Source organism: Maylandia zebra, linkage group LG1 (genome assembly GCF_041146795.1).
Source record: "Maylandia zebra isolate NMK-2024a linkage group LG1, Mzebra_GT3a, whole genome shotgun sequence".
In the NCBI taxonomy this organism is placed as follows: Eukaryota; Metazoa; Chordata; class Actinopteri; order Cichliformes; family Cichlidae; genus Maylandia; species Maylandia zebra.
The window spans coordinates 9707975-9731120 of NC_135167.1; the positions used below are offsets into that span (position 1 = coordinate 9707975).

The following is a 23146-nucleotide window of genomic DNA, read 5'->3' on the forward strand; positions in this document are numbered from 1 at the left end:
TATGTTTTTATATTTATTCTTTACCCTCGCTGAGACTGTTAAACACCAGCAAGGCTGCAGCTGAAAGAACAAAAATTGAAACCATCTTTTAAACATAATTGTGGTGAAATGCGCTATTATAATCCATCAGAGTATCACGTCTGAATGACAAAGCTCTGACATTGATAAACCTGTTAAATTCACAACTGCATATTTGCCAGCTTTCCTCCAGCCTTTAAATATGCTAGACTCTATTAATAGCTCTTCTCCAATCTTACTGACCAAAGCATTTAAAGTCCACAACTTCATATAGTGCTTTTAATGTTAAACTGTGAACATTAAACATTACACAACATCATATGTAGCTTTCAGTGTTCATCAGACAGACTGCAATTTGATTACATGCTTTGACTGTCTCATTCTTTAAATATAATGTTTAACACAACTAGTGTAAACTGAAAATTGCATACAAAGATTAACTAGAAAATCACCAGAAAATCCAGTTGAAAAAGTGACAGTAATAAACAATGCTTCTTATTTTGTATAAAAAGGATCTTGTGTTGACCTGCTTGCCAGGTGATGTTTCCTGAGGTCTGACAGGCAGCTGTGCCACCAGCAGTACAATGCCACACCTTTAGGCAGCACAACAGACTTTTATTCATCTTCACATTTTACACAAGCCACTCAAGACAAGCAAAAAGAAGTGTTCAGCACTTAAAAATGGGTCGATCCTCAGTTCCTGCCCTCTTCAGAATGTGCTCGAGAAGGCCAAACCAAGCGCATGATTTTTGTTCAGGTCTTTTAGTAAAGATCTCTTATGGAAGAAAACAAAGGTGCAATACAGTAGCTGGTTTGCAGAGTATTGTGGAAAAACGGATAGAGAAAGGGAGCAGAGTGGTCTCGCAGTTAGCATCATAATAAAGCCTTTTTAATTGACATAAATAAGGATATGAGGAGAAAACCAAGTGTCCCAGGGAAAGGTTTTGTGCTTGCTGGACCTGATGTAGTGAATGAGTTCTGTTAATAGGATGTGAACACATGGCTGATGAGTAGGGGCCCTCTGCTAATTGGCACTGTTTGTCTGCTGGTGGTTGTGTTCCTTCAAGGACCCAGCAGCGTCCCATTGGTATTCAGGGTACTGCTTTGTGCTTCCAGAAGTGACGCCACACCATTAGGGAGAGGAATTGAGGACCTTATGATTTACTTAACAAGAGGAACTTTCTCTCTGCGGCAAGCAGAACTCAACTGCTCCACCATGTATCAAACACCCCTGGAGCACACCTTGTACAGAATATATAGCTCTGGAAGTATCTCCAGCTGAGTGCTACTAATGGATATAATTTATTGAGCTGTAGCAGAAAATTACATAATTTTGTAAAACTGCAGCAATGGTTTTCATATTTTGTAAATCTGAAAGTTCTTGGTGCAGCCCAGTAACACAATTGGCCGATTAAATAAATTACTCATATTTTTTAATGTATTATTAACCACAGTCTAAGATGTAACACAGCCACTCACAGCTAGCTGTGACTGCAGCAACCCTGTGCTTATCTGTGGCAGAAACTTGTAATTAAGGCGTTTATCACACAGGAACCATTTAGAGACCCCTTGGCAACCACTGGTCACTAAGGAAAAATGTGGACATTGCTAGTTGAAATCGGTTGCAACAGAGGTTACTGCACCAAAAGCCTCCTTGTGATTGTTTTGGTCACCAACAAATTGCAGTTGTTAGCCATAATTTGCATGGAAAACACAGACATATCTACAAACACTTGCTCTTTATTGTCCAAGCTGAACTGAAACTTGAAAAAGTTTGACACAAACCAAATATGGAGAATGTTTGCCTTCAATTTAAAAGTTACATTTGGTTGCAGCTGTAAGGCACAACTTTTACTTTGAAGGCAGACGTTTCTGATTCTCACTTTTCACAGTTTCACCACTGCTTGGCAGGTAGTTTTAAAGTGTTTACAGACAAGTTGGTGAAGGTGCAGCATAGTATACCTTTTTACAACCAATTTCACACTAATGACAGCCAGCAAGCTTGAGGAACCACTCATGAACTGGTCACGAAATAAACATCTTTTTCTCTTGACTAATGTTTGTCAGGTGGTCGCTGACAGGTTTCTTGGACTGTGAGATTGGGGCTTAAAAATGGTAAAAAGACAGATAGCAGCATGCAAACATTCGGCACTGCAGTACTGTGATTAATAATTGATTGGTTGTGTGGAGTTTGTGTCACCTGGTATATAACCACTTCAAATTCCGCAGACTCACATTGGCCTTGACTTGCAAGGAAAGTAAGCTGTTTGGTGCTAGCACTGCTAATGTTAGCTACACTCATTGTGCACGTTCAGTGTTATGCACAATGCAAAGTCCCCAGGAACATTCATTAAGGTCACTAGAAAGAATAGATAAGACATAATGAATGCAGATGTTTACATAAGAACGTAACATTGTCTGAAATATTTAAGAGAGCAAATGGTCTTTTATGCAGTGGCGGTCCTAGCCTGTTTGGCGCCCCAGGCGAACACTCCCTCTGCCCCCCCCCCCCCCCCCCCCCACACACACACATACACATAAAACATATTAAGGATTGTACATTAACATAAAACTGTTGTCGAAATTCACCAGAGAAACACACACAAACATACACACACACACACACACACACACACACACACACACACACACACACACACAAACACACATGAAGAGAGGGAGAGTATGCATTGTATGCAAATGGCTACCAAGCCAAACAGCCATCATAATCCGTCATACAATGAGAACAGGACAAATCAACAATTGACAATGACTAATTAATATTAAAATCTATAACATAATGTATTGTTTGGAGTTTAGTCTGTTACTGTTAGTATTTTTCCGATTTCTTCTTGGAGCAACTGCAATCCACATTATTTTCTTAGGGATTAATAAAGTATTCTGATTCTGATTCTGATTGTTTCAGGATGACCTGCCATTATCCAATGACACATCTGCTTACCTGTATCTTTTGCTAGTTTCTCCTCCTCTTCTTTTCTATTTTTTCTAAACTGAGCACCTGATGGCTTTGAACTTTTCTTGTCCATCTTCCATTGGTTTTAATTTTGGACTCCAGTATGAACACAAATCCCCCAACTCAACTCAAGGATCACCACAACTTAACCTGATAGACCTACACCTTAGTTCACAGATTCACTTTGTCTAAGGTGTATTTCTGGGATTTCACACAACCCAGGATTCAAATCATGAACACATAATGGGCTTGGATTTATTTAGTGAATCCCCTGCCGCCCCGCCCTCTCCTCCCTGTGCCGCAAGCAGCAGGCGCACCTCGCAAACGGAGGGCGCCCTTACTCCCAGGAAATGGGAGATAGAAAACTGATTGGTGCCTATGCCATTCCCAATATGCGCTGGCTGATGTCGGGGCAGCATGAGTAGGAGCAATTTTTTTTTTTTTTTTTTTTGCCGATGCCCGTGATGCCGCCCTGGGCAACCGCCCCTGTCGCCCGTATAAAAAAATGCTACTGCTTCTATGCAATGTGTTAGAAATTGAGCTTCACCTCAAATAGTCTTTCATCTCTTCAGTATGCTCCAGCGACATAAAAAATATATGGCAAAGAGCAATGGAGCCTCTTTTTAGCAGTATGAGAAAAATAAAGGCATCACACTAACACCAGTTAGAGCAACACCAGTATACAAATTATACAACTTAACGGCCTCATATCCATTACAAACTGACTTGTGTACTGACATTCTCTTCAATGATACATTACTGAATCCTGAGCTTCTGTTTGTCTTTATGATGTTAATTAGTCAGGCTTGGCTGCTTTGCTTTGGAGGCTTTGAAAGCAATTTCCTGTTCATGTTCACAAATTAAGATGGGACTGCCCAAGAAATCACTAATTATATATGAGAAATCTACTTTGCAGTCAGTTAGACTTAAATCATTCTGTGTTGTCATAGGGTCTCTGTTATTAATTGTTGTAATAATTATTTGTGATGCCATATTGTAAATCACAGAGCCAAGTGATATAACAGCTTCTTCTGCATGTGTTGCTAATTATGCTCATCACTTTATTAAAACATGACTCACCTTAAAATTATCACATAGTGTAAACTATACATAAAATAGTTAATAAGCATCTTAATATTCAAATTTAATCTCAGGGAAGGATAATATTCTCTAACCTTTGACTTCTATTAAGTAAAATCTTGTCCTCCAGAAAAAACAAATGCCCTAAAAGTTATATTTTAACTTCACAGCAGCTTTTCCGCTGAAGTCTTAAACATTTTTGACCTTAAGAATGCTATTAATATGTATATGTTAAAATTGAAGTTCAGTTTTAAGCCCGTTTCCATAAAGGTCAAGTCTTTTCTGAAAATTATGAGATAGGTAGTGGTTTGTAATGAAAAGATGGAAAACAGCGTTTCTTTCTAATAAAGAGTAGTGAGCAAATGCTATGATTTATTAGGTTTTTTTCTTTATAGATATTTCTCAATGCCATATAAAATTGACTATCTAAAATTAGTTGTAGTTGGTGTGCGTGTGTTTGCGTGTTGATTTTAAATACTTGCTACCGTATTTTTCACACTATAAGGCACACTTAAAATCCTTTAATTTTCTCAAAAGTCAACAGTGCGTCTTATAATCTGGTGCGCCTTATGTATGAATTCTGGTTGTGCTTACTGACCTCGAACCGATTTTATGTGGTACACGACACTCAAAAATCTGTCAAAAAATGTTTTAGTACAACTTTGGTAAGCTACAAAGCTGCACCGCTTGTTGGATGGATGGACTACCTTAGTCAGGAGCCTCTTGGAGTAATCTGGGTCCAAAACTCTGTTCGCTTCAGGTCCCAAAGTCAAACAATCACTGCAGCATCACTGAGAGTTAAAAACTGTCTAAATTCTTTTATCTTTAATAAAATGGTCAGTGTTTTACCAGGTGTGACAATTAAGTTGAACATCGAGGCATCCATGACATCAGAATTTATTAAATTTAACAGAGTTAGAAGTTAGCAGGAACTTAGCTCGCTAGTCTCCACCTAAACATGATATAACATGTTCTGATTGAGGGATATCTGAAAAAATTAAAATGTACAGCTCTGCTATCACTTCCAACATAAATGAAGGCACAAAACTAAACATCAGCGACCTTTGTAGGGTTGCTGAAGTTGGACTAGCTGGTATATAATGATGTGCTACGTGATCGCTAGCGACACAGTTATGTTAGCATAACATAAACACCGTGAAGCTGGTGGATGAACGCTAACCTTTTTCCGCTCAATAAAAGTTAACACAAGCGTTTCCAATTAGAGACAAATACAATCGCATGGCCGGATGTTCTCCAAACTTCAGTCAGGAGAACAACTGAGATAATCCATCCATGATACGAGGTTAGTCATTAATATACTGCAACAACATGGGAGCAGCTGTGAGGGAATTCAACATTAATCAATCAATGGTACGGAAGAAAGAAGAATGAGTTGAGCAAAGTTTGACTTAAATGACTGTTTTGTTTTGCTTAATGCGCCTTATAATGCAGTGTGCCTTATGGTCCGAAAAACACGGTAATGCCAGACACTCACTAATATTTGCTGATTACAACATTGCGGAACTTGCTGTGCTTAGTTGAAAACCTCTACTTTAACTAAAAAAGCCTACTCAGACAAACCTAATAAGTAATAAATGCATTCAGGGGCCACCTTATTAGTTGCAGCTGAACTAATGCAATTCAGTCCAGAGACAGTATGAAAGATTGATGTCCCCCCTATGATATCCCCCGCTGGTTGCACCCGGATATCCCGAGGATGGGCGTGAAACTGCATTGTTACTGTGAAACTACATTGCCTAGCGACTTGTGAATGAGAGGTGAAGTGTCTTCAAGAAACAAGAAAAGAAGTCTGCTGCATTAAACATAATATTTACATGACTGATTTTAAGCAAATGAGAATGCCAGGAACCTAAGGTAGGCTTAATTCAAGCATCATAATATAGTAATACTATCCAAATATGCTAAAACATCAGTCAATATTACATTATTATTATGAGGTTATTACAATTTAAACTCTGTGTAAAAATGTGAAAATTCAAACTCACAGACTATAACTTCTGATTTCTAGCAGGTTATCATATTGTTACCAAGGGATTACACTACTATTACAAATTGATTTTGCCTCATGGGGATGTCTTTATTTCCACATTATTACCCCCAGTTTCTGGGCCCTCATTATCCTCTTAGATTACTCAACTGTAACCACTGTTGTTACCATGTTATTACTTGGATGCTAACTGGTTATTACTTTGGTAAATGAGTGGTGATAACTTAGAAATTGCCTCATTATAACGTTCTTGTTTGTGCTTTGTTACCCTACTATTACCACTTTATTACCGAGCTGTAATTGAAAATGCAAGTTCTTATTAAATATCGGGTTGACTGACTGACCAGTTTAATCTGGATTCAAATGCGTTCATTTACATTTTCAGCATGTAGCTTCTATATAGCTTTATAGAAAGGAAAAACTGTTTTCTTTATGATGAAGTATTTTCATCCCAGAGGTCATATAGTAACACAGCACACTCTCTGCTCAGTTTTTCACCTCTGCACCATTGGCTCATCATTCTGTCATGTAGTATGGGAGCTGTCAACAGTGACACCCTCTACTAGTTCAGTGTCAAGGATAGATGGTACAGCCTCTGCATTTAACCTGGAGTTTTACTCTCCAGCCATGTTAGGTTAATAGTATCAAGCTGACTGCTGGGTGGTAGAGGAATGTTTTATCTGTACAGCATATGTTGCTGAGATGGTGAAAAATGCTGACAAATTTTTCATGGAAATCAACATAATTTTTTGTGTTTGTGTTAAATAGTTTTAGACTACCCATACTTTTTCTGTCATGTTCCATATTATAAGGTAGAAACTATTTTGTGCTCTCCTCTCTTTAAAACATTTTATTATGTTTCTCTTATTATTATTATGTTTCCCAAAAGAACCCAACACATAATATTCCACAAAGTTGATTCAGTTTTTAATAATAGAGAAATAATTATTTATAAAACTAAATACAAATAAGGTATATGGGGTAGCCCGACAAAAACAAACAAAAGAGGGAGAAGACCAACCATGCAGTGGATCATGCTTCTTAGTAATTAAGTAAACTCGTGAAAGTAAAACTGAAAAACAGGACTTTTGGTAACTCCCAACATAACTAACGTAACTGTAACAAGCTACTGATGAGAAATGCTGGTGCTTAGGGAGGAGAGAGAGCTGCTCCATCTCCTCTGGCTTTATATGAGTGCAGGTGAGCATCCACAGCTAATCAGCACTGTGGATGAACCAGAGCCCAAGAGATAGTGGGTTAATAGTGATCATAAAGAGAAACAATAATTGGAGACTAAATGTGCCAGTGCATTCAGGTACATGTAACCATACCCGAGGGAATTAGGCGAAGAGACTCTTTTAACAACAGATGTGTGTATTGTGTTGAGAAAAACACAAATGACCATGACATTATTGTAGCATAGATTGCTATTAGCATTGGGATAAGGACCACATGGATTTGAATGGCTATCACTGGCATGTGAATCATGCAAACTTGAATTTTGCAAGGGACAGCAACTGCAGACACGTTGTTGCATGAACAGACAGCAATGAAATTTGAGAGTACAAGTGATGATGATGTTTAACCTGATTTCTGACAGCACTGGTTTGAGTATGTAACAGTTTTTTTAAGTAGTAAATAATGTGCCTTATAAAGTGATATTTCAGTGGATGGAGGGAAATCTGCTTAGTCTTTGTCTTTCTCTTAGGAAGAGGCAATGTAGAATTCAGGCGCTACTCTCTGGCATAATTGAACATTTTGAAAAGGACTATGGGACTGTAATTGCTTCACTACTGTTCATAAAGTACCTTTTGATTAAATTTTTCCCAATACTTTTACGAGGTGGATCCTAAACATCAAAGACTATTGATGTTTAGTTCTAAGGCTGTTTAACAATTACGGTATTTTAATGCTACAGCTGGGTTCTTTTTCTTTTTCTTTCTTTGGGTAATGAAAACAGATCCGAAGATGCGGAAAAACCATTATGGAACAGATTAACAGGTTTTTCAAAGCATTTAAAAGCATTTTATCCTTAAAACATGAAGTCTCATTAAACTAAGGAAAATAAGACATGGCAAACATGAAGCAATCTGTCATTTAATTGTAGGGCCAAATATCATTAAATATTTTTTGCTTTTTGCCAATCTAGAGATCTCAGACCTACCATTTATCAGCTCAAACATCCAACAACATGAATGCTTTAAAAGCATCAACATCAGCTCTTCTCTGACAGCATGGTGGGAGTTTCTAAAATTGACGGCGTCTTCATTAATCCCATGCAAACGTACACCTATCTGGAACAACCCTGACATATTAGAAAACAATAATATGATAAACTTTTCAGATTGGAGTGATAAAGGAATCAAATATTTAGAACATATACTAGAAGGAACAGAATTTATTTCATTTGACGGACTAGTTACACAATATGGGATCAACAAGAAAAGATTTTTAGAATATCAACAAATTAAATCCATAGTAAAAAAGAAATTTAAACCGGGTCAAGTTGAACTACAAACACCACCAAGTGTGGTTCAATTTCTTACTCTTAAACCCCCTGAATTACTATCCAAAATATACAGAATGCTTTCTAAAACAGATGAATCAATATCACTTCCTATTGCAAAATGGGAAGCGGATTTATCAGTTAACTTAGACCTAAACTTCTGGTCTCAGATTTGCTTAAAAACCTTTCATCTAATTAGAAATCCCAGTCTTCAATTAATTCAATACAAAATATTACATAGAGTGCACTATACAGGTCATCGGATGTTCAAGATGGGCTTTACGTCTACCAAAAACTGCTCACACTGCCAAACCAATTCACCGGACAATTATATCCACGCTCTTTGGTTCTGTCCACCAGTTCAGAAGTTTTGGCGCGAGATATGTGAAGACTTATCGAAGTGTCTGAAATGTAACATTCCAACTTCCCCCTTAGTGTGTTTGTTGGGCAGCTTAGATAATGTCACTTCAGAAAAGAATATAGCCCATATGATCTTCACTGCCCTATGCATAGCCAAGAAAACAGTCCTCATGAACTGGAAAAATAAAAATAATCTTAATTCTAACCAATATAGAAATTATCTATTAGATTACATTAGTCTTGATACAGCCTCTGCCACCACATCAGATCAATTGCTCGGGGCTCCTTTGATCAGCTCCATCACCTAGTGGGGGTGGGGGGTCATAGTTTGGTCCCGCCTTCACTGTTGTGATTGGTGTGGGGGTAGGGACAGGCTTAGGGCGTCGGGGGGTTCCCCGGAGGCATCTTCCTTGGGGGGCTCAACCCGGGGTAGCGGTCATGTCCGGTTAGGGGCTCTGTTGGCTCTCCGGTGACTGTTTCCTCGCGGCTGCGTGCAGCGGGGCTAGGGGAGGGTCTGTGCTGACGGACGTGGGTTACTGACCTGGTAGCCTGGCTGCCCCTGGGTGGGTCCGGGATGGGCGTGAGGTTCTGGGGGCGCTCCGTCTCTGGGCTGGGACCCGGACCGGGCCTCGGGGGCTTGGGTCCTGGTTGGTGTGTTGCCGGGGTTGTGGGCGGGTGGGTGCATGGGGGCCCAGCCCTGGAGCAGGGTGCCGCCGGTGCGTTGAGCCACCTGGGGGGCTCTTCAACTGGTGGGGGAGATTGTCACATCTTGCAGGAGCTTTCCTCTCCTCAGGAGCTGCCTCTGCAGGAGGGGGAGATACAGGAGAGGTGGAGGAAGATCTCAGCCTGGGTGTTTATTGTCTTATGTAGTCTGGAAGATGAGTGGATGGTGGGGTGGGTGCAGTTTTCTCTGTGGTGGGATTGGGTGGACTGTCCCGGGCTCTGTGGGGCCGGGTGGCGCTGCTGCACTGGGCCCGGTCTGGATGGGCCTGGGCCCCCTTTCCCTGGCGGGTCGCGGAGTATGGGGGTGCCTACTGGGGTCAGCGGGGGAGCTGGCCCCAGGGAGGGGTCACTTGCCCCTCCCTTCCTTCCCTCCCCATCTCCAGCTGCCTCCCTCTTCCCGCTCCACCACAACCACCCACACATGCAGGGCCTTGGAGTAGGGGTATGTCACCAGGGTGCAGAGGAGGCTACCCCCCCCTCTGTCCCCTTCTGGCTGCCTCTGCCTCAATTTTATCCCACAACTTAGACATTCACATTACTCACACTCTCATTACACATACATATAGGATCTTGGGGGTGGGCACGATACACGGAGTCCAAAGTACCATCAGGGTGTACACCCCACCCCTGGCATCGTTGCCCACCTCTCAATTTTAAATACACGTAGACATTGAGGGCTAGCAGGAGGGACCATGCGCTTACCTGCTGCTCTCTGGCAGGTAGCTCCAAGCCCTCCTGGGTTTTAAATGCACCTTAGAACACACATGCATCAACATTACAATGAGCGGGTGGAGGGAGGTTCGGAGTCTTCTCTCACCCCCGTTCTCTGCGACCTGCTGGAGCAGGGGGGCTAGGACTAGGAGGAGGAGTTGGCCGTCTGACTGCGGTCTGGAGTGTGGAGCCTTCCTGCTGCTGCGGAGTCGGGGCGGTCTGCCTCCCCCCACCGCAGGGAAAAGGGAAACACCACCTGGGTCTGGGTGCAGTTCCCCCCTCCAGGGGCGGGGGCACCTAGACCCGGTTTGTAGAGTACGCTTGGGGAGTGTGATCGTGTGTACAACGTCTCTTTATGTCTGTCTCCACGTTGGTTGAGTGTGGAGTAAGTGCATATGAGAGCATGAGGGTGGGAATGGATGTTTGTATCTGTGTGTGCCTGTATGTCTGTGTCTATATGTCAGGTTGGGTGTCAGGCGCCACCTCTCTGGGGACATCTCAGGCCCTCCAAGGTTTGGAGGCCTATCTCCCCCTACCACCACTTCCCCTGCCAGTGGCGGACCCCCTCAGACATCGGTGCGTTGGTGGTTCTTTGTGTCCGGGGATGGGCGTCCAGGTACACACCGGCTCACTCCTTGGCGGCCGCTTATCGGGGCCTGGAGCCTGGGGCTCGCTCGGGCCACTTCGGAGGTGGGGTGCCCCCGGCCTATCGGCCTGGGGCTCGGTCACTCAGGCGCAGCTGGCTGCCGGCGGAGCTCACGGGCGCGTCACTGCAACTCCCCCTGGCTTCTGCTCCGCGGCTGCTGAGTGAGCCCTCATCTGGGACTCTCCTCAGCTCTTTCCGGGACAGTGGCGCAGCTGCCCCTCTGTTGGTCTTCCTTGGTCTCTTGTGTTCTGGGGGCCTCTGGATGTCTGGAGTTTTGATCTCCTCCACACCTGCTTCACGCCCTGGAGGACGGGGCTGTGGCCCCCCCACACCCTCTAGCAGATTATTACATGAAGGAACCTTTTAAAAAAACAAAAAACAAGCGCATCCATGCTCACAGGTGTACACACGGGTGATCACACCCACAAACTACACCCTTTTTGGCTCCTACCTCAAAGCACACTGTGTTCTGTTGATCTTATGTGCTGCACAATAATGTTTAACATTTAGTATTTACTGTCATATTCCCATATATCATTGTGATGTTGTTTATTCTATTACTCTTGTTCTCTTCTGCTTGCTTTCTTTTTTCTTTCTCAGCAGGTGATCCAGGTGATTGATATATGCATTTTTTTTCTCTGCCCGTTCTGTTGGTTTTTGTCTTTTGCCCTTCTCCCCCGTCCCTCTTCTCAGCTGTTTCTCTTTCCCTCTTTCTTTCTCCCCTTCTTTCCCCCAGTCAAGTCTATCCCGTATTCAGTAAGTGAAAATAAAATAAACAATAAAAGGTGAATCAAATGGACCATTACGGCAAGGCTGGGATGGTCAGTTTGGTAAAGTAAATCCGTTGGGCATCTTTCTTTGCCTTTAGACAACAATTCTGATGGCAAAAGAGCCAAACGGGACAGGCCAAAAAAAAAAAAAAAAAAAAAAAAAAAAAAAAACTGGCAGATATAAAAGAAAGCTTCAAACATCTGTTTTGTCTTTTTTTGTGCTCTAAAATATAAAGTGTGTATGTAGATATACCAACAAAAAGTGGACATATGATACAATGTCACTTTCATTTTTTAGAAAGCTTTGGCTGCAGATAAACCGTCTCCTGCGTGGTTTGTTTGTTACAGATATTGTAAAAAGTTATACAAATAAAGTAATTTTGTAAACTATGCAAGAAGGAAATATGACAAATCTGTAGCCTACGTTTGCTGGCCCGCTGCACAGTCTACTCATTCAATAAAGCATCCATTGATAAAAAAAAAAAAAAAGAAAAAAAAAAAAAGAAGTCTCATTAAACTAAGGAAAATAAGACATGGCAAACATGAAGCAATCTGTCATTTAATTGTAGGGCAAAATATCATTAAATATTTTTTGCTTTTTGCCTCAAGACCTCGTAAAACATAACATTTTAATTCAAAGCATCTCGGACATTTGCAGTAAACATGTGATAAAGATTTTTTTTAATCACGTGTGGTTTTTTTCACTAAAAATCAAGAAAATGAAGCTTCATACTAGCAATATACAGAGGAATTCACTCATTTGTCTTTTGTTGTGGAGAAAACCATTCCTGTTAAGAAGAGAAGAAAGAACATATATTATTGTTTATTCATGTGTACACACGCCTACACACACTCGAAAAGAGATCAGTTGAATACTGTCTATATCCTTTTAAGCAGACATGTTTGGCTTCTTACACGAGGCAAAACCAAAGTAAATAAATGGAGAGTTGTTTGAGCTTTAAAGTCTCTTAGAAACTCTTGTGGAGTATAATGCAGTATAATGTCTCCAGCATATATTGATGCATAGTTGTGATCACAGTTTAAATCTCTTTTACCCACAGGGAGCGGTTGTATGAAAACTCATCAGCAATAATCTGGTAGATGTGACAGATAGTCAGCAGAGGTTGTGTGCTCATCACTGCTATTGTGTGATCACACATTTGCTTTTTTTTTTTATCAAGCTTGGGTTATTTTTCTGCTCTCTCCCTTTCCCTTGTTTTTTCGACAGGTATTTTAATGCAAAATCCAACTGAGATCAATCAGTCCAGATAAACCAGGACTATACAGACAAAAGTCTCAATGGAGCAAAGGAGATCTTATATTTAAAACATTATTATACATAATGCACATGGTTCGTACATTTTTAAGCATTCACTCCATACATGGCTGTGGTGTTGGGTAGTGATGTGTTCCCCATACAAAACTCCTAGGTGCTGCCTTTAGAGTTTGCACGTCTCACATATTATGTCAAAATAAAAAGCAATGATACACAAAAGGCAAAAAAAAAAGGAGAGAAGAAGGAATAATTTGATATCTCTGGAGTGCTACTGGAGACATGGTCCTTGTTGTCTTTGTTTTGCATTGCCATTTCCAGTATGACTGAGTTCAGAGTTCTCTAGATACAGAGAACAAAATGAGAGAGAAGACTCACATATCCTGAAGGTAGATGTTGATTTGAAAGGAAAACATGAGAATAATATATTTGAGGTGAAAAATAAAACCAAACATTTTCCTTCCTGGATGGGAGGCTGTCTGAAAACAAGTCAAATTGGTATAATCTGAGGCCAACAGAAAACATAAGGCATTGAGGGACAGTGCACTAATTGAACAGATAATGGCGTTAAACTGCAGAAAAATGCATACTGGTGGGTGGCTGTGGCTTTGGAGTTGGAGTAGGTCATCCACCAATTGGAATGTCTGTTGTTCGGTCCCTAGCTCCTCCAGTCGACTGGAGGAGATCTAAAAGAAAATGAAAGGTAAACACCGAAATGGCAACTCAATCTGGTCAAAATCTGAACAGAACAAAGGACAAAGAGCGGAAAGGTCACTGAAGTAAAAAAACAAAAGAAAATATCAGGCTGGATTAATCGACTACATAACGTATGAATTAATGTGGAGTAAAATATGCGATGTTAAAAGCTCAAAGGTTTTGTCACAGTGTCATAGTGTCCTTGGGCAAGATGCTGAACCCCTAATTGTTTCTGATGCATCCATCATAGTGTATGTGTGGCAGAAAGTGTTAAAAGGAATAAAATAGTGATATAGGAATGTTGTGTGAATAGACAAGTGTAATTTTTTACCTTTATTGGATTATGGTGACCTGCTTTTTATGAATGCACCTGCCCACTACCTAAAGAGGTTGGATACTGTGTACCATTGTGCTTTACGTTTTATTATTGGCTATAAAAATCATGTACATCATTGTTCTTTGTATGCTGCTGCTAAATGTCCATCTTTGCATATTCGCAGACTCTCCCATTGGTTGATCTTTATCTATAAATCTCTCTTTGGGCTGGTTCCATCTTATTTATGTGTTTATATGTGTAAAAACCACAACCAATACAACCTTCGTTCGAACAAAATCATACAATTGATTGTCCCAAAAATCAGAACAGAATTGGGGAAAAGGGCTTTTAAATACGCTGCCCCTGCTTCCTGGAATAATCTGCAGAAGGAACTGAAATTATCAGAATTGGTTACCTTGGGAGAGTTTAAGTCTGTCTTAAAGGAACGAGAGAACAGCTCTTTTACTCAGTGTGATTGTTTTTAATGTACTCTTAATTTGATCTGTTATTGTATATTTTACACATGTTTGTATGGGATATTGTATTTGTTTTAACTGTTATATACCTATGTGGTATGTGACTTTTGTTGCTATGATGCCAGGTCTCTCTTGGAAATGAGATATTTAATCTCAATGAGATCTTTTACCTGGATAAATAAAGGATTAATAATAAAAAATTTGTAGTAAAAAGTGGTTTTAGTGCTCAGCTGGACAAAAAAAATGTGCAATATAAGGACCAGTCCACCTACTATTTACCAAACACTGAGGAGTCAAATAAGCCATCTGAGTAGAGAATCAGCCACCAGAATATAATATGCCAGTTCAATGACACACTTTTGGGGTAATCATTTGCATTTTACCTTCTAAAACATAAAGTCATGAAAGCAAAGACAGGAAATTCGATTGAATGAGTTCCCTAGTTTGACTGAATAGGAATTACAGCCCAGCTTGTTCTGTTTTGCAGGTATAAATCTTCAGTGCTGGAAAATGTTTTACATCTATAAAACTGCTTGGTTGAAAGCACTCTGTGATGGAATTCAGCTGCAATCTGAAATCTTTTAAAAGATGATTGATGGTTGTTGAACACATTTTGTGATTATATGTGTCCATTTGAGTGTGTGCACTGAGTATCTTTTGTCTCCGTTTTTCTTCGGGTCATCTCTAATTGTATGTTATCCAATGCATGGTTTTTGGTGCTTTCACACCTAACTTGTTTGCTTTACACTTTCAGACCTTTCAGTTTGTTTTGAAGAGAAATCAGAGCTGTAAAAAAATCTTAGATGACAATCTGAGAACTCCATCCTTGCCCGAAAAAAGAGGAGGTCTCAGTCCAGATCAAACAATAGTTTAGATGGTTTGTAGTGTGAAAATATTTTCCTGAATGATTCTGACTTTTAAGATAAAAGAGAAATGAGTTGCAGTAGCACATGGAGAGGGTACGGCATGAAGGTGTCAAACAGGGTAATACAAAGTCAATTACACTCAGAAAATTGCAGACAGCTCCAAATATAGAGTAAAAACACATGAAATAAATCTGCTCGAAATACATTTAAGATTTTTTTTCATATCTGCAAAATTGAAAATACCATCATCAACAAACTAATCAATTATAGGAAAATACAGACTACATAGACTATGTTGATATGTTTATTATTTCTTTTCTTTGTCAGTATGTTATTAAGTGAAATAGGTCAGTACAAAGAGAAAGGCAATGATCGTGTATTATGTTGCCTCACAGACAGCATTTTATTGATCAAAGATGTCCATTATGCATGACTCAGTAAACTCCAATCAAAAACTAATCAAACAAATACTTTTACGACACTCCTAGTTTTAAGGGGACACAAGATTTTAAAGGAAAGGTATTGATATCATATGTAATTCTTTATTGTCTTCCCATTATTTTGAATTTGAAAGTAGACAATTCAGATATACAGTGGGATCGTTTTTTGTTTTTGTTTTTTAGATCTGTTGACTGTGGAGGTTATTTGAGTACAGTGAACTCATTGTCCTGTTCAAGTGTTTGTATTGTTGGGTCGCTGTCATGTTCACTGTGAGGTGATTTAAGCTTTGTGGTTAGTTATTCTGCTGGAAGTATATAAGATAGGCATGCTGTGGTCAAGAGAGTATGGGCTTGTTGGCTTGGTGTTAAAACATTAAGGGGTGCAAAGTTTGCCCATAAAATATCACCTACAGCATTACACAACCATCAAAAGCCTGACCCATTTATACAAAGCAGGATGGATCCGTGCTTTCATGTCAGATTCTGACCCTACTATCAGAATGTCTTAGCAGAAATGAAGACTTAGAAGTCAGACCAGGCACTGTTTTTCCAACCTTCTATTGTCAGATTTTGGCAAATCTGTGCAAATTGTAGCCTCAGTTTCCTATTCTATTCTTTTGAGTGGTCTTCTGCTGCTGTAGCCCATCTGCTTCAAGGTTTGACATGGTCAGAGATGCTCTGCATACCATGTTTGTAACAAATGGTTATTTGAGTTACCCCCTGTCAGCTTGAAGCAGTCTGGCCATTCTCTTCTGCCCTTTGGCATCAACAGAGCATTTTTGCCCAGAGAACAGTGTGCGGATCACCAGCTTCCAAAATACTCAGACCAGTTCCTCTGGCACCTGCAAACCATGGCATGTTCAAAGTCACGTAAATCACCTTTCTTCCCCATGTTGAAACTCGGGTTGAACTTCAGCAGGTTGTCTGTATGCCTACAAGCATTGAATTGATGCCATGAAATTGGCATATAATTTCTTTTTTTTCGAGCTAAATAGTGAAGTGGCTGGTGAGTGTGTATGGACAGTGTGAAAAATAATAGTGCAAAATGATAGAGCAGATGTGAAATGTGCAATAGTGTTATACCAGCTGAAGTCATTTTTATTTTACTGACTAGAGTGGGTAGAGTTTAGTTCAGTCCAGTGCCCAGTGTAATTCCTGCGGGTATTTCAACAACAACTTCAACACAGCAGATACAGTGGGGCAAAAAAGTATTTAGTCAGCTACCGATTGTGCAAGTTCCCCCACCTAAAATGATGACAGAGGTCAGTAATTTGCACCAGAGGTACACTTCAACTGTGAGAGACAGAATGTGAAAAATAAATCCATGAATCCACATGGTAGGATTTGTAAAGAATTTATTCGTAAATCAATAACAAACATACAACTCAATACTTTGCAACATAACCTTTGTTGGCAATAACAGAGGTCAAACGTTTACTATAGGTCTTTACCAGGTTTGCACACACAGTAGCTGGTATTTTGGCCCATTCCTCCATGCAGATCTTCTCGAGAGCAGTGATGTTTTGGGGCTGTCGCCGAGCAACGCGGACTTTCAACTCCCGCCACAGATTTTCTATGGGGTTGAGGTCTGGAGACTGGCTAGGCCACTCCAGGACTTTCAAATGCTTCTTACGGAGCCACTCCTTTGTTGCCCGGGCGGTGTGTTTTGGATCATTGTCATGTTGGAAGACCCAGCCTCGTTTCATCTTCAAAGTTCTCACTGATGGAAGGAGGTTTTGGCTCAAAATCTCACGATACATGGCCCCATTCATTCTGTCCTTAACACGGATCAGTCGTCCTGTCCCCTTGGCAGAAAAACAGCCCCATAGCATGATGTTTCCACCCCCATGCTTCACAATAGGTATGGTGTTCTTGGGATGCAACTCAGTATTCTTCTTCCTCCAAACACGACGAGTTGAGTTTATACCAAAGAGTTCTACTTTGGTTTCATCTGACCACATGACATTCTCCCAATCCTCTGCTGTATCATCCATGTGCTCTCTGGCAAACTTCAGACGGGCCTGGACATGCACTGGCTTCAGCAGCGGTACACATCTGGCACTGCGGGATTTGATTCCCTGCCGTTGTAGTGTGTTACTGATGGTGACCTTTGTTACTTTGGTCCCAGCTCTCTGCAGGTCATTCACCAGGTCCCCCCGTGTGGTTCTGGGATCTTTGCTCACCGTTCTCATGATCATTTTGACCCCACGGGATGAGAGCTTGCGTGGAGCCCCAGATCGAGGGAGATTATCAGTGGTCTTGTTATGTCTTCCATTTTCTGATGATTGCTCCCACAGTTGATTTTTTCACACCAAGCTGCTTGCCTATTGTAGATTCACTCTTCCCAGTCTGGTGCAGGTCTACAATACTTTTCCTGGTGTCCTTCGAAAGCTCTTTGGTCTTGGCCATGGCGGAGTTTGGAGTCTGACTGTTTGAGGCTGTGGACAGGTGTCTTTTATACAGATGATGAGTTCAAACAGGTGCCATTCATACAGGTAACGAGTGGGGGACAGAAAAGCTTCTTACAGAAGACGTTACAGGTCTGTGAGAGCCAGAGATTTTCCTTGTTTGAGGTGACCAAATACTTATTTTCCACCCTAATTTACGAATAAATTCTTTACAAATCCTACCATGTGAATTCATGGATTTTCTTTTCACATTCTGTCTCTCACAGTTGAAGTGTACCTCTGGTGCAAATTACTGACCTCTGTCATCATTTTAAGTGGGGGAACTTGCACAAAAAAGCTACTGAGTATTGGCCCTTGGCCTCTGAATATGTGGATAACAAAAGAGTAATAACATTGAAACCTACTCATTTTAGAGGAACCTTGGTTTTATTTAAACAAATGCAGAACATGTTTTGAAATAAAGTATGAACTAAACCGACTTGGGAGGCAGTTAGACCTCATTTTTAAAATAGATGTATCTCTTTATTGTATAGCTATTTTGTGGATCATACTGTTTTTCATATTGCTGGTATTCAAAAATATTCACATATTTAATCTCTGCATTTACTAAATAATGTTGGAGGAAAACATTGTCCCATATATAAGAAATTGATTTACATACAGAATAACACCATGTTATTCAAAATGCAGTGCAATTCATGCTGCACAAAACACATACAGAAAAGCCCATCGCAGCTTGACACTGTGTTGTTATTGCATGTAACTTGGTTTGTGGTGAAATATTCATCCGGTGGAGAGAGTGCCTACTCTGCTGCCTCTAATAAGTCACCTGCTAACACACTGAGTGTTACCTGTCTTAACCTAGGCCACGAGAACATTATTATGATTATAGCAGTGATTTCATGATACCTTCCTGTTAATAATACATGATAAATAGCTGGATGAATGGAACAAAGCAGTGTGTAATATTAGGTGACCCCATGTTATTAGCACTGAGAGGAACCATTAGTGGGTTGCCTTAACCTGCCTTAATGAGGTCTCCCTGCTCTGGGAGTGAATGGGACAATTGGTGCATACAATAAAGAAAGTTGAGGCTGGAAAACCCACACAGCAGTGTCTGTTGAGGGAATGCTTCATTTGAAATGTTATTTTAAGGATGAGGAATTTGGTCCATAGATAGGTTCACTTTATTGATTTTTTTATTTTTTTAAATACTGCAGAGTTTAAAAAATAATCCTTGCCAACTAAATCTTATTATTTTTTAATCTTTTGTTGAATACACTACACTTTGATCTTCCATCAGTCTATCAAACATCCATGTCAGACATACTTAATTTTAATATCTGTTCCACAAATATAAATCCATTCGTGTTTACACTGTACACTGAGCCATTCAGTCTATAATGGGATTAAATAGGAAAACCAAATACTGTGTATTATTGAAGTAGTAGTATTAATAAAAAATTATGTAATAGACAGGTTCTGGTAAACTGCATAAACATAACATGGAGATAATGCAAAGTATAAAACTGTCATGCATATGAGTAAAACGTTGGGCTCTGGTTTGAGGGACAAAATAATTTGCTCCACCACCGAGCTCCAAATGTGCCGCCTACAAATGTTTTCCCCTAAAAATGAGAAAATATTAACTTAATGTTATGTTCCATTTGCAGAAGCAAAGGTACATGTGGGCAAAAATTGTCTTCAGGGATACAAAGGTCAGGGTGTTAAATCTGTGTGTAAGAACATGAAAAAGCTGGAAAATCTGCATCCAGAAAGACAAATCAATGATAATAATAAATAAATGTGGGTATTTTACAAATGGCCAAAAATGTGTGGTGAAATATTAGATGTAATATTTAGGCATAAATAATTGAGTTACCTTGTTAAATTAACACTGTCCATAACAATTACAGACAGGTAGGACTGACAACACTTATTATTTTACTATCAGTTGTGGCTGCTACCTGCTACTTAAAAAATGGCTAATGTAGGTAACTGTGAACAGTTAAACAGCTAACGTTAACGTTGCCTGTGGGGTTAATGTTCATGATAACTGTTTCATAGTTCAGTGTAGTTGAAATGGAAATTTACTAACCATACTTAATGAAGACTGGGGTGCCAGTCTTTAATATGCTTCACCAAGTTTGTTGCATTACTGTTTGTGTGTTTAGTTGTTAGCAAGGGGGAGGGGCTGTGTGCCAGTCTGCAGTGGTGCTGGTGCAAATGACTAAAATGCAAATGAGTCTAATCTGAGTTTAGTAGGAGTAGTATCACTTAGTATATACAGTATACTGGCTATGGTACCTACTGAAAAAATAAAAAGCTGGATTTTCAAAGTTGTGGTGAAGAAAGGAACCATAAGTTGTGGTTATAGATTATAACATATCCAGTTATGGTGGCATCCCTACATTTTACTAATAAATTATGTTATAAACAGGTAAATTAAAAGGGGAATGGAATACACTGAAAAGCACGTCCATTTAAATTGATATCTTGTCCCCCAAGCATCCAGAATTCCTGTTTTCACACTGGCAGGAGCACCCAGTCTGGCATGTAGTGGAACAAAATATCTCTTTTGCATCACTCAGCACTACAGCTCTATCAGCGTGTTGCCAGTTTCTAAAGTCTATTCTAGCAAAATAATTAATGTCCTTGTCAATCACACATTAAAGGCGAGCCCAGTCTCGATAGAGTAGAAGTCAATATTTAGAAACTTTTCCACGTGTGACCCAGAAATTACATGCTATGAAGTAAACAACAAAGGAAGGTAAAGAAACATTTCATGGGTGCAGTTTAAGCTCAATTGTGCTGTATGTGCTGGCTAAATGACGTAATGCTTTAAATATACAAAGCCATGAAGCTAATTACGCGAGTCAGTTAATTAAGTAGTGTAGTTGCTTGTCCTCTCTAAATGAAGGGAAGGTATGTGGGAGGACTTTTAGCACAGAAGATGGGAGGAAGGGGGCTTAAAGATGTGCTATCAACGATTTACGAAGTACTAGACCAATCAACTGGACATGACAGATGGCTGCCAGACTATACAGATAGATGTCTTGTGGATTTGTGTAATATTTGTGTATATCAATATATGAGTGGACTAAAGATATGTGAGCTGTTGTGTGACAGATTGTGAAGTTGCAACCACAGGGGTTGCTGTGCTGTACGCCCACATACTGCTGTACATTGTTAATAGAGAATAATGTTGTCATGTAGAGCCACATCTTTATCTAGTTTTCCAGTTTGCAAAATAATCAGCAGTTTATGTCATATTTATGCCTTCTTATGTCATTTCAAAAGATAACCATTACTGTGTGAAAATGGAAATTGACCGCTGTCTCACTTGACAAAATAAAAAAAATAAAAAAAAGTCCAAATAAGAAGACATGGATGTGACAAGTTTGCAAGATGACATGCTGAAGTATTATTATTGTTATTGTTTGAGGTATTATTTTCTGGCAGCGACTTGCATTTCTTCCTGTGGGTGTCAGGTGATTGACAGTAAGCGCAGCATAAAATAACATGCCTGCTGAGATGAAAATACAAAATGCAGCCACAAACAAAGGCAACAAAACAGACGCATTGCCAAAAAACAGACCGTTAACCTAATTAAGGTATTATATTTACCAAGACAAAATGATATGGGTTTCACAATTTGCAACTACAAGATAAATAAATGAATAAAAGTGCATGTAATTCAAAAAAAGAAAGGGGTGCTCTTCAGAGACACTGCTCAGACTAATTTTATGGTTATCAATCTAAGACGTAAAAAAAAAAATCACCTTGAATGTAATACTTTTGTAATATTTGGCTTGTTTGATTACTGATGGGGCAGTTTATATTAATGACCTGTGTGTGTGGACAAGATGGACATGGAGACACATAGGGGGTCATCTAAATCAGAAAAAGAAGCGGCAGGAACATTACTTGTCAGTCATGTGACAGACCCTCATTACACTCACACATCACCAAACCAAGTGTTTATTACACTGGGAATCGGGGAGAAATCAATCTAAAATGACAGCTGTTCGGTCCAATCCTGCAGAGAGTGAAGTTGTACATAGTGTGCACCTTAGTGACTGGTCTACCTGAAATTACTGTGTTCAGCTATCCAGGGTGAGATGCTATCTTAAGATGTTATCTGGTTACATTATAGCTTCTGCTGGCAGCATTTTTACAAGAGCGAAAAAGAAAGATCAAAGAAAGCAAGGTTTAAAATGAGTGAGCAGAGTTGTGCAGAGTAGAAAAATTAGTAGAAAAGAGACACAAAAAAATCCCAGTCTAGTTCAATAAAGCTATCAAAGCAATAACAGGAAATAAAGCACTTCATCCCCAAAATACCATAATATCTTTTAAAAAAGAAATATTCCAGTTACCCACAGATATTCTTGAGAGAAAATGGAAAGAGTTGTTCCTTTTCTTCATTCAGAATGCTGCATTTTCAATATATACTGTTCCCAGAAGGATAAAGAAATGAACAACTGCACAAAGCAACACTTCTTAGTATGATGTGCTGTTCTGGGTCTATGGGGAACCCAGAGCATAGCACAGCTGTTAAGTACTTTTAGCAGTGCTATTGTTCAGTGAAACAAAAAAGCCCATTCAGCTTGGCTGGTTTCCAGAGCACTCCTATAGTGACCAAATGTTTATCATTGTTTTGACACTGCATAGGACAGGACAGCATGGGGTATGCTTATGGATAGCCGTGTTGAATCTGTGTACTAGTATGCGTGTAGGGAGATTCATTATCCTACAGTAACAAATGAATGCTATGTTGTACCTAGCTTGGCTCTTTGATAACTCTTTGTAACATGCATCCTTTTTCTTTCTTCTATTTAATTGGGATAAATCAGAATCTGCAGCTCAGTGAAGAAG

At 39.9% G+C, this 23146-nt stretch overlaps 1 long non-coding RNA gene across 1 annotated transcript; it reads right to left on the reverse strand.

Moving 5' to 3' along the window:
• Positions 1 to 12067: 12067 nt before the first annotated feature.
• LOC143419922 (uncharacterized) lies at positions 12068 to 22773 on the reverse strand. Its single transcript, XR_013099946.1, has 3 exons — positions 22652 to 22773; positions 13660 to 13755; positions 12068 to 12584 (listed from the first exon to the last, which is right to left on the reverse strand). It is a non-coding gene; the product is annotated as an uncharacterized LOC143419922 (long non-coding RNA).
• Between the last annotated feature and the right edge of the window lie 373 nt (positions 22774 to 23146).